The 12950-nt window shown below is 37.4% G+C and overlaps 1 protein-coding gene across 1 annotated transcript in view; it reads left to right on the plus strand.

Annotated features, from left to right (window-relative positions):
• The window catches only part of LOC139719952 (uncharacterized), a 64425-nt gene that overhangs the window by 8799 nt on the left and 42676 nt on the right, over positions 1 to 12950 (plus strand). The window lies entirely within an intron of this gene.

Below are 12950 nucleotides of genomic sequence, written 5' to 3' on the forward strand. Positions count from 1 at the left end.
ACTGCTGGACGAGGTGACTACTACAGCTTGTGATGTCATATGAGTACAACAGTATAAAGAAAATGTAAAGAAAATTCAACATATTTTCATTTTTTTCACATAACAAAAGAGCATTTGACTTGCCTCTTTCTAGAGGTAGTAGTCCATGGGCCAGGCCAAGTATTGGTACCTCCTGAGGTGGCAAAATCTTTTTGTTATTTTGTTTGTTGGGCATTTCCAAATGAGTACATGTAGCTTAGTCATAATGAATGAATTTTTAACCAATTTGGTCTCGTTGTTATATCCCTATACTTCTGAATCGAAACTAACCGCAATACAAAGAAGAGCACTGTCTTCTGTAGGGCTCACACCCATAAATATTTCCCCATAGGGATGTGTGTTAAAAATCAAATTTCAAAAAATTCTGTAAAATAGCTGGGAGAAATGAGGTGTTTCAGCTTCACTAACCTGGATAAGTTAGATACCCTTTCATCCATCAAATTCTTAGGGTGGATAATTCCGTTCAAATTCTCTCCAGGGGTCCGCAAAGCCAGACTACGAGTTCTTGTCACTCAAAAATCACCCATTTTCTGTACACGTACCCAATAAAATATACTGTAAAACGAGAAATTTTCGCGTGCATTTTAATTTCGCGAATTTCGCGAGCGCCAAAATTCGCGAAATTAAAATGCACGCGAAAGTTTTTGTCTGTAGACACTACATGCATTGAACGCCAGTGGCAATTCGCGAAAATTTCATGCCGCGAAAAAGGCTGTCAGCTCAAATTCGCGAAAATTTCATGCCGCGAATATATCATGTTTTACAGTAGTCCCCTCAAATTCCACCAGAAAAGCTTTCATCTTCCAACCAAAATGCAATTTGTAGAGGAATTCATACTCAATATCTGAAGCTATTCAGTTTTTTTTTTTTGCCAAACTACATGTACATCATTGATTTTTAATTAATTTTTTTTCTTCATTTATTTTGGTATCTTTGGTACGAATTTGTGAAGGGGTCTGGGACATTCCATTGTATTTACGGGTGTGAGCCCTGTATGTTCCATAGAGCTGTAAACTGCAGCTTTATGGTATGTTCACAGGTGTTCTGTTGTAAATGCGGTGCGCTTAGTCTTTATTCAAGGCAGCGAAGGGAATATCCAAAGGTTATGATGTCCACAGTGCTTAGTCTTTATTCTAGATGGCGAAGGGAATAACCAAAGCTTATGATACAGTGTATATCCTTTTATCTAAAAACAACAACACCAAAAAAACCAATTCCTCGTGAATTTTACCGTACACCTTATTCAATTATTCATCATTTTCCGGCGAAAACGCTCCGGTGAAAACGCTAACACCATGCCATTGTCGCTTTATTTCCATCCAACAATAAAAAATAATGCAAAAACAATGTACCAGTACACTATGATACATTATAATGAATAATATTGTAAATGAACAGAGTGATTTTTGTTTAAAACTGATGTATTTGTTGATAGGGTAGTATAAAAACAGAATCCATTTTATGAGGAATTGTAGATATGATAACGGTACATGGGTCTAAAGACTAAGCGCACCGCGTGACAGCTGTGGACATCATAACCCTTTGGATATTCCCTTTGCTGCCTTGAATAAAGACTAAGCGCACCACGTTTACAACTGAACACCTGTGGACATTCGGAAGACAGTGCTCTTCTGGGCTCACACCTGTAAATAAAATGGACTGTCCCAGACCCCTTCACAAATTCGTACCAAAGATACCAAAATAAATGAAGAAAAAAATTGATTAAAAATCAATGATGTCGTTTGGCAAAAAACTGAATAGCTGTAGATATTGAGTATGAATTCCTCTACAAACTGTATTTTGGTTGGAAGATGAAAGCTTTTCTGATGGAATTTGAGGGGACTACAATTTCATTGGGTACGTGTACGGAAAATAGGTGATTTTTTGAGTGACAAGAACTCATAGTCTGGCTTTGCAGACCCGTGGACAGAATTAGAGCAGAACAACCCACCCTGGAAATCTGATGGATGAAAGGTAATATCTCACTTGTTCAGGTTAGTGAAGATGAAACACCTCATTTCTCCCAGCTATTTTACAGAATTTTTTGAAATTTGAATTTTAACACACATCTCTATGGGGAATTATTCACCCGTGTGAGCCCTTCTCTGTATACTGGTAGCGGTTAGTTTCAATTCAGAAGTACAGGGATATAAAAACGAGACCAAATTAGTTAAAAAATCATTTATTATGACTAAGCTACTCATTTGGAAATGTTATCATAGCTTGATAAGCATGTATCTATGCCTGACAAACAAACTGACACCAAAAAGGTTTTGCCACCTCAGGTGGTACTAACAACCCATTTTTCAGGTCTTGGCCCATGTAGGGGCGGCGCAGCCGTGGGGGCTCGGGGGCCCCCACACTTTTTTTCAACCGTACGTATGTTAGTGGCACTAAAATGGGAGGGGAGAGAATGAGGTGAGGACCTTTTTTTTTTTTTTTTTTTGCTTGTTAGCTCATATTAATCAGTAGATGGCAGCGCACTGTCAAGTGCGCTCGACTTGAATATTCGGCGCAGTGACCTTGCGTTGTTATACCCCCGCCAAACGAAGTTTGAAGGGGGTAAATAGGAATCAGCGGACGGTCGGTCGGTCGGGCGGTCGGTCGGGCGGTCGGGCGGTCGGGCGGTCGGTCGGGTGGTCGGGCGGGCGGTCGGTCCGTTGCAAATCTTGCGTCGCGAACTACTTCCTCAGTTTTCAACCGATTCCCATAAAACTTGCCACAGATGTGTGCCTTGGGTTGTAGATGTGCAAGACATATTTTTTGACTGTACCCAAAAGTACGTTGCCATGGTAACGGCATATTATGGGCAAAAATGGGTACAAACCTTGCGTCGCGAACTCCCACAGTTTTTGATCAATTTTTATGAAATTAGGTACAGATGTTCATCTGAATATGTTAATGTGCAAGACACATATTTCCGCAGTGGCAAAAAGTGCGTTGCCATGGTAACGGCATGTTATTGGTAAAATATAGGGCAAAATGCTTCATGGCAAAACTGCTTCATCAGTGTTCTTCCAATTCTCATGGAATTCATATTGAATGTTTGTCTTAGGATATAGGTCAGCATGACACATTTCTTGACAGTGACAAAAAGTATGTTGCCATGGTAACAGCTCACATATTATGAGCCAAAATGATGGAAAATTTTTTGTTGCAAACTACTTCCTCAGTTTTTGCCCAATTTCCATGAAACTTGGTACAGATGTGTGCCTTTGGTTGTAGATGTGCAAGACGCATTTTTTGACAGTACCCGAAAGTATGTTGCCATGGTAACGGCATGTTAATGGCAGAAGATCAAGGAAAGATCTTGCGGATTTAACTACTTCCTCAGTTTTTTGACCAAAGCTTATGAAATGTTGTTTTGACCAAAGCTTATAAAAAGTTGTTCGGTGGGGGTATAACCAGTCGCTGTAGCGACATTTCTAGTTTTATTGTGACGTCACAATGGCCATGTTTAAGCGTCATAATGGTGCTGATATTGTTTGATTTTATGGCGTGAGTGGGAATGTACGCGAAACAGACGTCATAATGCTCAAATACTGTCTAGTCTACACCCAAGTTCCCACAGTTTATTTTGCGAACAACAAAAAGGTCTGGACTCTACCAAATGGTTCAAATGATATATCATCGTAGAAACTAATGTTTAAACAATTAACCACACTGTGATTCTGAAAATGAAAATGTGTAATGAAGAATAACATATCATTCCAGATATGATATGAGAAGATATGACTTGAACGTAGACTTAGATCCAGTGCCAGGAGCTGAGTGTGCGCTCCCTCTTCAATTTTGGACACACTATTTGTACGCACGCGTATGGCAACTACTTACTCTATAATCTCTTTGGGACTGGCGCCTGGCGTGCCAGCGGTGCGTGTAGTAGTCTTGGCAAACGCAGACTTTTGCTGTGACAAACAAGGGTTTGTGCCTGCTGAGTAACTTTTCATACCAAGTGGTAGCTCAGGTGACGCTGATCGCTATTATTTCAAAGGAGATTGTTCTGAAGCAGATGAGATGATGCAAAAATATCTTTCAAATAGAGGTAGAAGCTTGAAACAGCCTTGCTATTGAAAGTTTAAAACAGAATTTGGGTCAGTCACTCAAAAAATTCAAGATTGCAGGTCATGAAAACTGACATATGTACTTAGTAGTGTATTGCGATGAAGTGAATGTATTATTTCAATTTTTTCTGTTTTGCTGTCTATTTATATGGTTTTTATATATTCTGAACATTGTAATGCTATTTCAAACCATCTTGGGTTTTTATAGATGGGCAAGTCCAAGATAACACGCGCGTTACGTATGGGACATTCAGAGACTTTTATGACCTGAAAAATAGTGTTAATGGCTTTTGATAATATTAAACTTTATCATGGTGATTGATATCTAGGAGAAGTATAATCATGCAAAAAATGGAGAAAAATGACCTTCACAATTATATTCTAGAAGAGAAAATATGTGCCGTTACGTATGGGACCAGAAAAATTTAGTTTTTTTGAACATTTTTTTCAACCTCAAAACTCTCTGAAAGTATTTCATTCTACAACTTGTAACTCACTGTGATGAAAGTCACAACACTCAAGATTATCACAGGTAAGTTTCGTGTCATCAGGTAAAAAGCTCTAATTACAGGTTCTAATTAAAGACAGACATGACGTGTTACGTATGGGACAGTTACGTATGGGACAGTTTGTCCCCCATTCATTTAGTGTGTGAAGAACCATGTTTATGGGTATTTTGCATAATTACAGATGTATTGAAGTAAAATTAGTTGAAACTACTCAAATACTGATCCAGATTGTCAAGGAAACAATATTCCCCAAATAGACACCATCCTAATCATATTCAATCATATTTTTATATTTTTATGACCAACCTGAGTATGCATGCCCTTTGTCCCCCATTCGTTTAGTGTGTGGAGAGACATGTTAATGGGTATTTTGCAAAATAATTTTGCAAAATACCCATAAACAAATTTTTGCATAATTATTGAAATGGAATCAGTTGAAACTACTCAAATACTGATCCAGATTGACAAGGGAACAATATTCCCCAAATATTTACCATCGTAATCATACAGTATTTCATCATATTCTATATTTTTATGACCAACCTGAGTATGTATGCCCTATTTTTATCAGGATAGTTACTACTGAAAAATTGAATAGTTTAAAGTGTTTACTTCCACTGATGAAGGGCAGTTTGCCATTTCGTTTCAATAAAAAACAACTTGACACAAGAAATATTAATTTTTATAAATAAGCAATACCTGCTGCGTGGAACCCCAGTGATCGAGTAGATATATGATGTCTGTCTAGTAGTCAGGTCATTGATTCGAGTCACACCTCAGTATGTATACCCATGAATTTTGTCGTGGCTATCATTGAAACCTGAATAAGGACAATTTGTGTATCACTTGCAATAAAAAAAAAATCATTTTACTTTATATTTTCTTTAAATATTTATATCACAACCATTTCAAATTGGATCTCAATTACTAAACTTTGAATTCCTCTAGTCTTAGGATTGTATGCTCTTTAGTAATTCATATAATTGGTTTCCAATCATCTCATTAAATGTTGAAAACTGAATCCCCATTTCTACAAAAAACTATACCATCCCTTTAATGCTGATTTTTCATTGTGTACTTTGCAATTTTCCCCTCCCCCTTTCTGAAAATTGTTCAGTCAAGTACATGTATTGTTTAAAGTGTCTATAACTCAAAAAGTAGCTACAATGTTGGGATGCTTTCTTCAGGATGATTGACCATTTGTGTACTGAGAGACCTTCCCAGCTGGCTACATCATATGCATTCACATGCATTATGTATGAGGATGTCCCATACGTAACGCATTTGTCCCATACGTAACATTATTTCAATGCCTAATAAAAAATATTCCTTTTACTGTTTTTTCTTTTTTCTATGGTATTTAATTTCTCTAAACAATAAATTAGAACTTTCCAAAAGGGCATTAGTATAACCTTAGCAATTTCAGAATAAACCTAAAAAAATGACCTCAATTTGTTACGTATGGGACATCTCATGATAGGACACGAGCTAATTTGCATAATCATTTGCATAATCCCTAAATTTTCATACCAAGTTAAACTACTTGATGAACTTCTTATGTCCAAATATTAATCAAATATTATTTGCTTTCCTTTGAATTAATATGAATTTTTATAAATGTCCCATACGTAACGCTGTGTTTCACATTTATGCAAATGAAGCCCTTGAAATTTGCATAAATTTACGTAATATAATTTTTTCGTCCATGGAAATCAAAACTTCAACTCATAAGCTTCAAAATGATACCAAACATGTCAATATTGAGCAAAGATGAAATTTTGCCTTCTGAGGGGACCTTATCTTGGACTTGCCCAGAGACATTTTTGTCCCCGCCGAATGAGTTCAAGCAGGGGACTATGAAACGGGCTCCGTACGTGTGTGTGTCTGTGTGTCTGTGTGTCTGTGTGTCTGTCTGTCTGTGTGTGCGTCCGTGTGTGATCAAAATCTTCAATTTGCTACTTCTCTGTCATTTATGAGCCAATTTTGATTCTGTTTGCTTTATATGATAGCACTACATGGGAGCTTTGAAACCTCTACACAGAATTTCAGTTGTGATCTTTGACCTTGACCTTTGACCTATGTTGTACATTTTGCTACGAAATGCTACTCCTTTGCCATTTCTAACCTGATTTCGATTCTGTTTGCTTTATGTGATGGCACTAGTTGAGGGCTTCAAAACTTTTACGCAGAATTTTGACCTTTGACCTTGATTTTTTGACCTGTATTGTACATTTTTCTACAAAATGCTACTCCTTCACCATTTCTAACCCGATTTCGATTCCATTTGCTTTATGTGATGACACTACAAAGTAGGTGAGGGCTTCAAAACTGCTACACAGAATTTTGACCTTTAATTTCTTTGACCTTTGACCTTGATTTTTTACCTAAATTGTACATTGGCTACAAAATGCTACTCCTTTGCCATTTCTAACCTGATTTTGATTCTGTTTGCTTTATGTGATGGCACTAGTTGAGGGCTTCAAAACTTCTACGCAGAATTTTGACCTTTGACCTTGATTTTCTTACCTGTATTGTACATTTTTCTACAAAATGCTACTCCTTCACCATTTCTAACCCGATTTCGATTCCATTTGCTTTATGTGATGACACTACAAAGTAGGTGAGGGCTTCAAAACTGCTACACAGAATTTTGACCTTTAATTTCTTTGACCTTTGACCTTGATTTTTTACCTAAATTGTACATTGGCTACAAAATGCTACTCCTTTGCCATTTCTAACCTGATTTTGATTCTGTTTGCTTTATGTGATGGCACTAGTTGAGGGCTTCAAAACTTCTACGCAGAATTTTGACCTTTGACCTTGATTTTTTGACCTGTATTGTACATTTTTCTACAAAATGCTACTCCTTCACCATTTCTAACCCGATTTCGATTCCATTTGCTTTATGTGATGGCACTAGGTGAGGGCTTCAAAACTTCTACACAGAATTTTGACATTTGACTTCTTTGACCTTTGACCTTGATTTTTGACCTATATTGTACATTGGCTACAAAATGCTACTCCTTCGCCATTTCTAACCCGATTTCGATTCCGTTTGCTTTATGTGATGGCACTAGGAAAGGGCTTCAAAACGTCTACATAGAATTTTGACCTTTGACTTCTTTGACATTTGACCTTGATTTTTGACCTATATTGTGCATTTTGCTACTAAATGCTACTTCCGGCGGGGACATATATTACGCATCGCGTAATTTCTACTTTTCCTTGTTCAGAATGCACCATGAACATTTCTCTAAAAAGTTAGAAAAAAATAAATGTAAAAATGTTTATGAAAACCATGTAGAAATTAACATCTTTCCCGTACAATTAATATTTGGAGGAAATTAGAGGTCAGTATTGTATTTGATTCAGGAATTATAATGTCTCTAAAATCACATTTTACATAATATGTATTTACATGCGTCTGTTCCCAAAGACGTCACAGAGGGTCAAATCCAAGATCGTGCTTACTTTTCGAGTTCCACTCTCTCAATAAACAAGACCATACACAGTATTAAACATACTAAGCAATGTTCCGTAAGTACACCTCTGTAGATTTGTTGCAAAAACCTCCACGGTACAGAATAATGCGGTCAAATCGGGCCCCCATTTTTATTGAATTTAACATTTTAATGAAATTTGATAGAGACATTGGATTGCAACAAATTTGATGTCATATGAAGAATTGAGTAAAACTTCCTAAAAGTTGATACCACTTTAGCTGTGTATTGTGATAAATTGGGGGGGGGGAGGGGTGTTTGCTTCTCTTTTATTTGGGGGGGGGATACATATTTTCATATTGTTTTGAAAAAAAGGAAGAAATGTGAAGATGCATGATTTAAAATATTTATCAAAGAAGAATTGAAGAATTATTTTGAAACCTGCGATTGGGATTGAGGTTTACTGAGATTGAGACATAATTCATATTTATGGAATTACAGGCAATATCATACACTGTTGACAAGTTATCATCTAAAACTTAAAAAATATCATATTTATGCATTATAGATTTTGCATGCAATGTGTTTACATGGTCACATGTAATACTGTAGGGCCTAATGGTCTAGCGACTTGCAAGTGCCTGCAAATTAACTTTTCATGCCAAGTGGTATAGGTGGCGCTGGTCGCTATATTACTGTAATAGCATTTCATAGTAGATTATTCTGAGGCAGATAAGATTGAACAGAAAGTATTTTCCAAAAAGAGATAGGAGCTTGGAATTTGGCACAAATTTTGCCAATGTGTCATATTTAGCGACAAAAATAATATCCACACAAAATTCAAGATGACAGTAATTAATTGAGGTTGTCGTTCAAGGCATTATTTACCATTAGTGCACGTAAAACAAAAACCCAGCTTTAGTTAATTCCTCAAACTAGTTCTAAACTGTGAGTTAGGGATATAACAACTAATGTACAAACTTAAATCAGTTAATGCTAAATATTGTTAGATATACTTATACTAAATGGTTCTGATAAGAAGGTTATGTTTTTATACTGAGCTGTCGCAGTTATCATGTTTATGGTATCTTAAAAAGAAATGGTGGTATCTCCATATGTTTTAGGCTTTATTATAATTGTTTTACATGGTAGAATGTTTTGTGATACAACTAACCTGCACATATAAATCAAATGTGATATCTCTCCCAATGGGAAACAATACCTTTAGTGCGTTGCGTGAAAGTTAAATCTCAACTTATAATTTGATATATTTTTAAAATCTATTTACATTGCTGTCTATTATATGTTTCTATACATCCCAACGATATTGTACTAGTGTAAACCATGTTGAGGGTCTTTTTATGGGGGGGGGGGGGGGGGTGGGGGTGGAGCTCATTCCAGTGTTTGGGTAAGGCCTAATCTTTGATTTTAAAAAAATAGATATCAGGATCACTCGAGAGTGAAAATGCTCATTTTCATTCATTTTAGAGTGACCTCAGGGATCACGAAGAGTGACGAGTGATCCCTAAGGTCACTCTGAAATGAGTGAAAATGAACATTTTCACTCAAAATTCACTCTAAATTCACTGTTTTCTGTTATTCACTCCTTCAAAAGTGAAAACTTCTACTCGATTTTTTTTTTGCTTTTTCGGAGAGTAGAATGTCACTGGTTGTAAAGGAAACACAAACCCAAAAGAGCAATGTGGATTGCGTGAAAGCAGTAACATTCTATAGTATAACACATCAGTGAAAGTTTGAGGAAAATCGGGCAATCGATGCAAAAGTTGTGAATTTTTCAAGTTTTGGTGTTGAAACTGCTCGGTAAGGAGACTACTAGAGGTTATGACGTATGAGTGGACTCCAATATAAAGAAAATATAAAGGGAATTCAATAAAAAAAAAAATTCATTTTTTCATTCCATCAACTTGATACTGACATGATTATGTTAGGGGTAGGACTTATTCCCCCTGCTTTCTGAAAGTGGTTATTCAAGTACTCTTTCATTTTGCTAGAAAAGTGAATTATTGTGGAAGTCCTTTTATATTTTCTTTATAGTGTTATATATGTCATAACCTCCAGTTGTCTCCTCATCCAGCGGTTCCGACACCAAAACTGTAGATATTCATAACTTTTGCATCGATTGTCCGGTTTTCCTCAAACTTTCACTGATGTGTTCTACTAACGTTAATGCTTATAATCAATCCACATTGCTCTATGGGTTTGCGTTCCCTTTAAAAATGTCTCCATAAAAACCTAAGACAGTTTAGAATTGCATTACAATTTGTTCAAAATATATACAAACATATAAATAGATAGCACAACAGACAAAATTGTATCAAAATCAAAATAATACATTTATACACTATATACACAATCCACTATGTCAACTTTGATGGCTGTCATCTTGATTTTTTTTTTTAAGTGGTTGATCTAAATTCTTTCTTAAACTATCTATAGCAAGATTAGTGTCAAGTTTCAAGCTACTACCTCTATTTGAAAAATATTTTTTGCTTCTTCTCATCTGCTTCAGAACAATCAACTTTCTTTGAAATAATAACGATCAGCGTCACCTGAGCTACCACTTAGTATGAAAAGTTAGTTAGCAGGCACAAACCCTTGTTTGTCAAAGAAAAGTCTGTGTTTGCCAAGACTACTACACGCACCACTGGCGCTGCTACACGCGTGTAGAATCTAGTTATAGTAGTCTTTTTTTACGACCAACAAGGAGCGGTTACACACGGTCAAAAAATCGTCATTTGAATGATGATTCCAGTGAAAAATAATTCTAATGACGAATTTTTAGCACGTGTGGAAGCAAATTAGAATCACGAATGCTAATCACAATCACGAATTCAAATTCTAGTCCGGGGGTGAATTCCAGTGAAGTTTCACTCAAATTACGGTGCGAAATTTGCGTGAGTTGGTAAGCACTATCTGGGCACCCGTCCCGCTTCATCATGAATATTCATCATCTACATGTATCCGTAATACCGGCAAAACTGAACATTTTTCCATCTCCCGGCGAGACGTTTTAACATTCCCCGTTGATGCAATTTTACGAGATTTTTACATTTCCCGGCGATACATTTTGCACGTATCCAGCGTTCTGCCATTTACTAGTACAGTATCTTACTGCCTGATGAATATTCATGATGAAGCGGGACGGGTGCCCAAATAGTGCTTACCGTGTATAATGCTTGACCTCCAAAACATCTTTTGAGGGGCGGAGCTTACGTGACCTTTCAAGCACTTCCGTAGATAATACGCGTGCCGCATGCATGCACTCGATCGTACGTTTTGATTGACAAGTCACCAAGGATTACGTAGCGCCTTAGCTCGAGAATTCGAATTCTAATCACAGTTTTCGAGCGAGCGTGTGTAAGGTCCGATAATTCTAAAGACGAATTGCAATCATCATTACATTAAGACAATGATGATTCAAGTTACGAATTTTCTCTCGTGTGTAACCGATCAAGGTCTTGTCACAACTAAAGGGGCCATTTTTAGCTCACCTGAGCCAAAGGCTCAAGTGAGCTATTGCGATCGCCCTTTGTCCGGCGTCCGTCGTGCGTCGTGCGTCGTCCGTCGTCCGTCGTCCGTCGTGCGTAAACTTTTTACATTTTCATCTTCTTCTTGAAAACCCCAAGACCGATTTTCATCAAACTTGGCAGGTAGCATCCCTAGGGGGTTAGGAACTCAATTTGTTAAAATGGGCACCATGCCCCACCCAGGGGGCCCCCAGGGGGGCCCAAACCCCCCAAAATTAAGGAATCTGTAAAAATCTTCTCTAGAACCAGAAGTGATAGAGCTAAGTTAATACTATGAGTTGGTACATTGATGACTGTAGTTTCAAGTTTGTTCATGGCAGAATCAGGGGTGCCCCCCTTGGGACCCAGGGGAGGGGGTGGGGAGGGGTCCTAATGGGGCTTAAATTGTACATTTTCATCTTCTTCTTGAGAACCCCATGACCCATTTTCACCAAACTTGGCAGGTAGCATCCTTAGGGGGTTAGGAACTCAATTTGTTAAAATGGGCACCATGCCCCACCCAGGGGACCCCCAGGGGGCCCAAACCCCCAAAATGAAGGAATCTTTTAAAATCTTCTCTAGAATCAGAAGTTATAGAGCTAAGATAATACTATGAGTGAGTACATTAATGACTGTAGTTTCAAGTTTGTTCATAGCAGATCCAGGGGTGCCCCTCTTGGGGGTGGGGGGGGGGATTGGGAAGGTCCAAATAGGGGCCTGAATTGTTCATTTTCATCTTCTTCCTGAAAACCTCTTGATGGATTTTCGTCAAACTTGGCAGGTAGCATCCCTAGGGGGTCAGGATCTCAATTTATCAAAATGGGCACCATGCCCCACCCAGAGGGCCCCAGGGGGCCCCCAATCCCCCCCAAATTAAGGAATCTTTAAAATTTGGGCCCTTATTGTACATTTTCTTCTTCTACTTGAGAATGCCTGGTCAAATTTTAGTAGAGCTGTGAATAATTTAAATTAGTGACTGCGTGAAAGGTAAACTTGCGATACTCAGGTGAGCGCTAGACCCGCGGGTCTCTTGTTTCATAGTGAGTTTCCAAGTTTGAGACATTTTAACTCCTGAACCGAAAATGGTACTGGTCTCTAATTTTCTCCAAATATTAATTATATGTCAAACAAAATTCCTGAAACGTTTCAAGGTAATCCTTCACTCTTTCTCTGATTTATGCAGAATCAAGCATTTTCATGATTTTCCTTTTTTTTTCAGAAAAATATAAAAAAATGAGTGTTTCCAGTTATCACAATAACCGACAAAAATGGTATCAACTTGTAGAAAATTTTATTCTCTTTCATAGAACATCACAATTGTTGAAATCTGATGTTTCTATAGAATTCTATCATTCAAATAACAAATTCAGT

Source organism: Diadema antillarum, unplaced genomic scaffold, assembly GCF_040938485.1.
Source record: "Diadema antillarum isolate AM-2024a unplaced genomic scaffold, OU_Dant_1.0 scf00000117, whole genome shotgun sequence".
NCBI lineage: Eukaryota > Metazoa > Echinodermata > Echinoidea > Diadematoida > Diadematidae > Diadema > Diadema antillarum.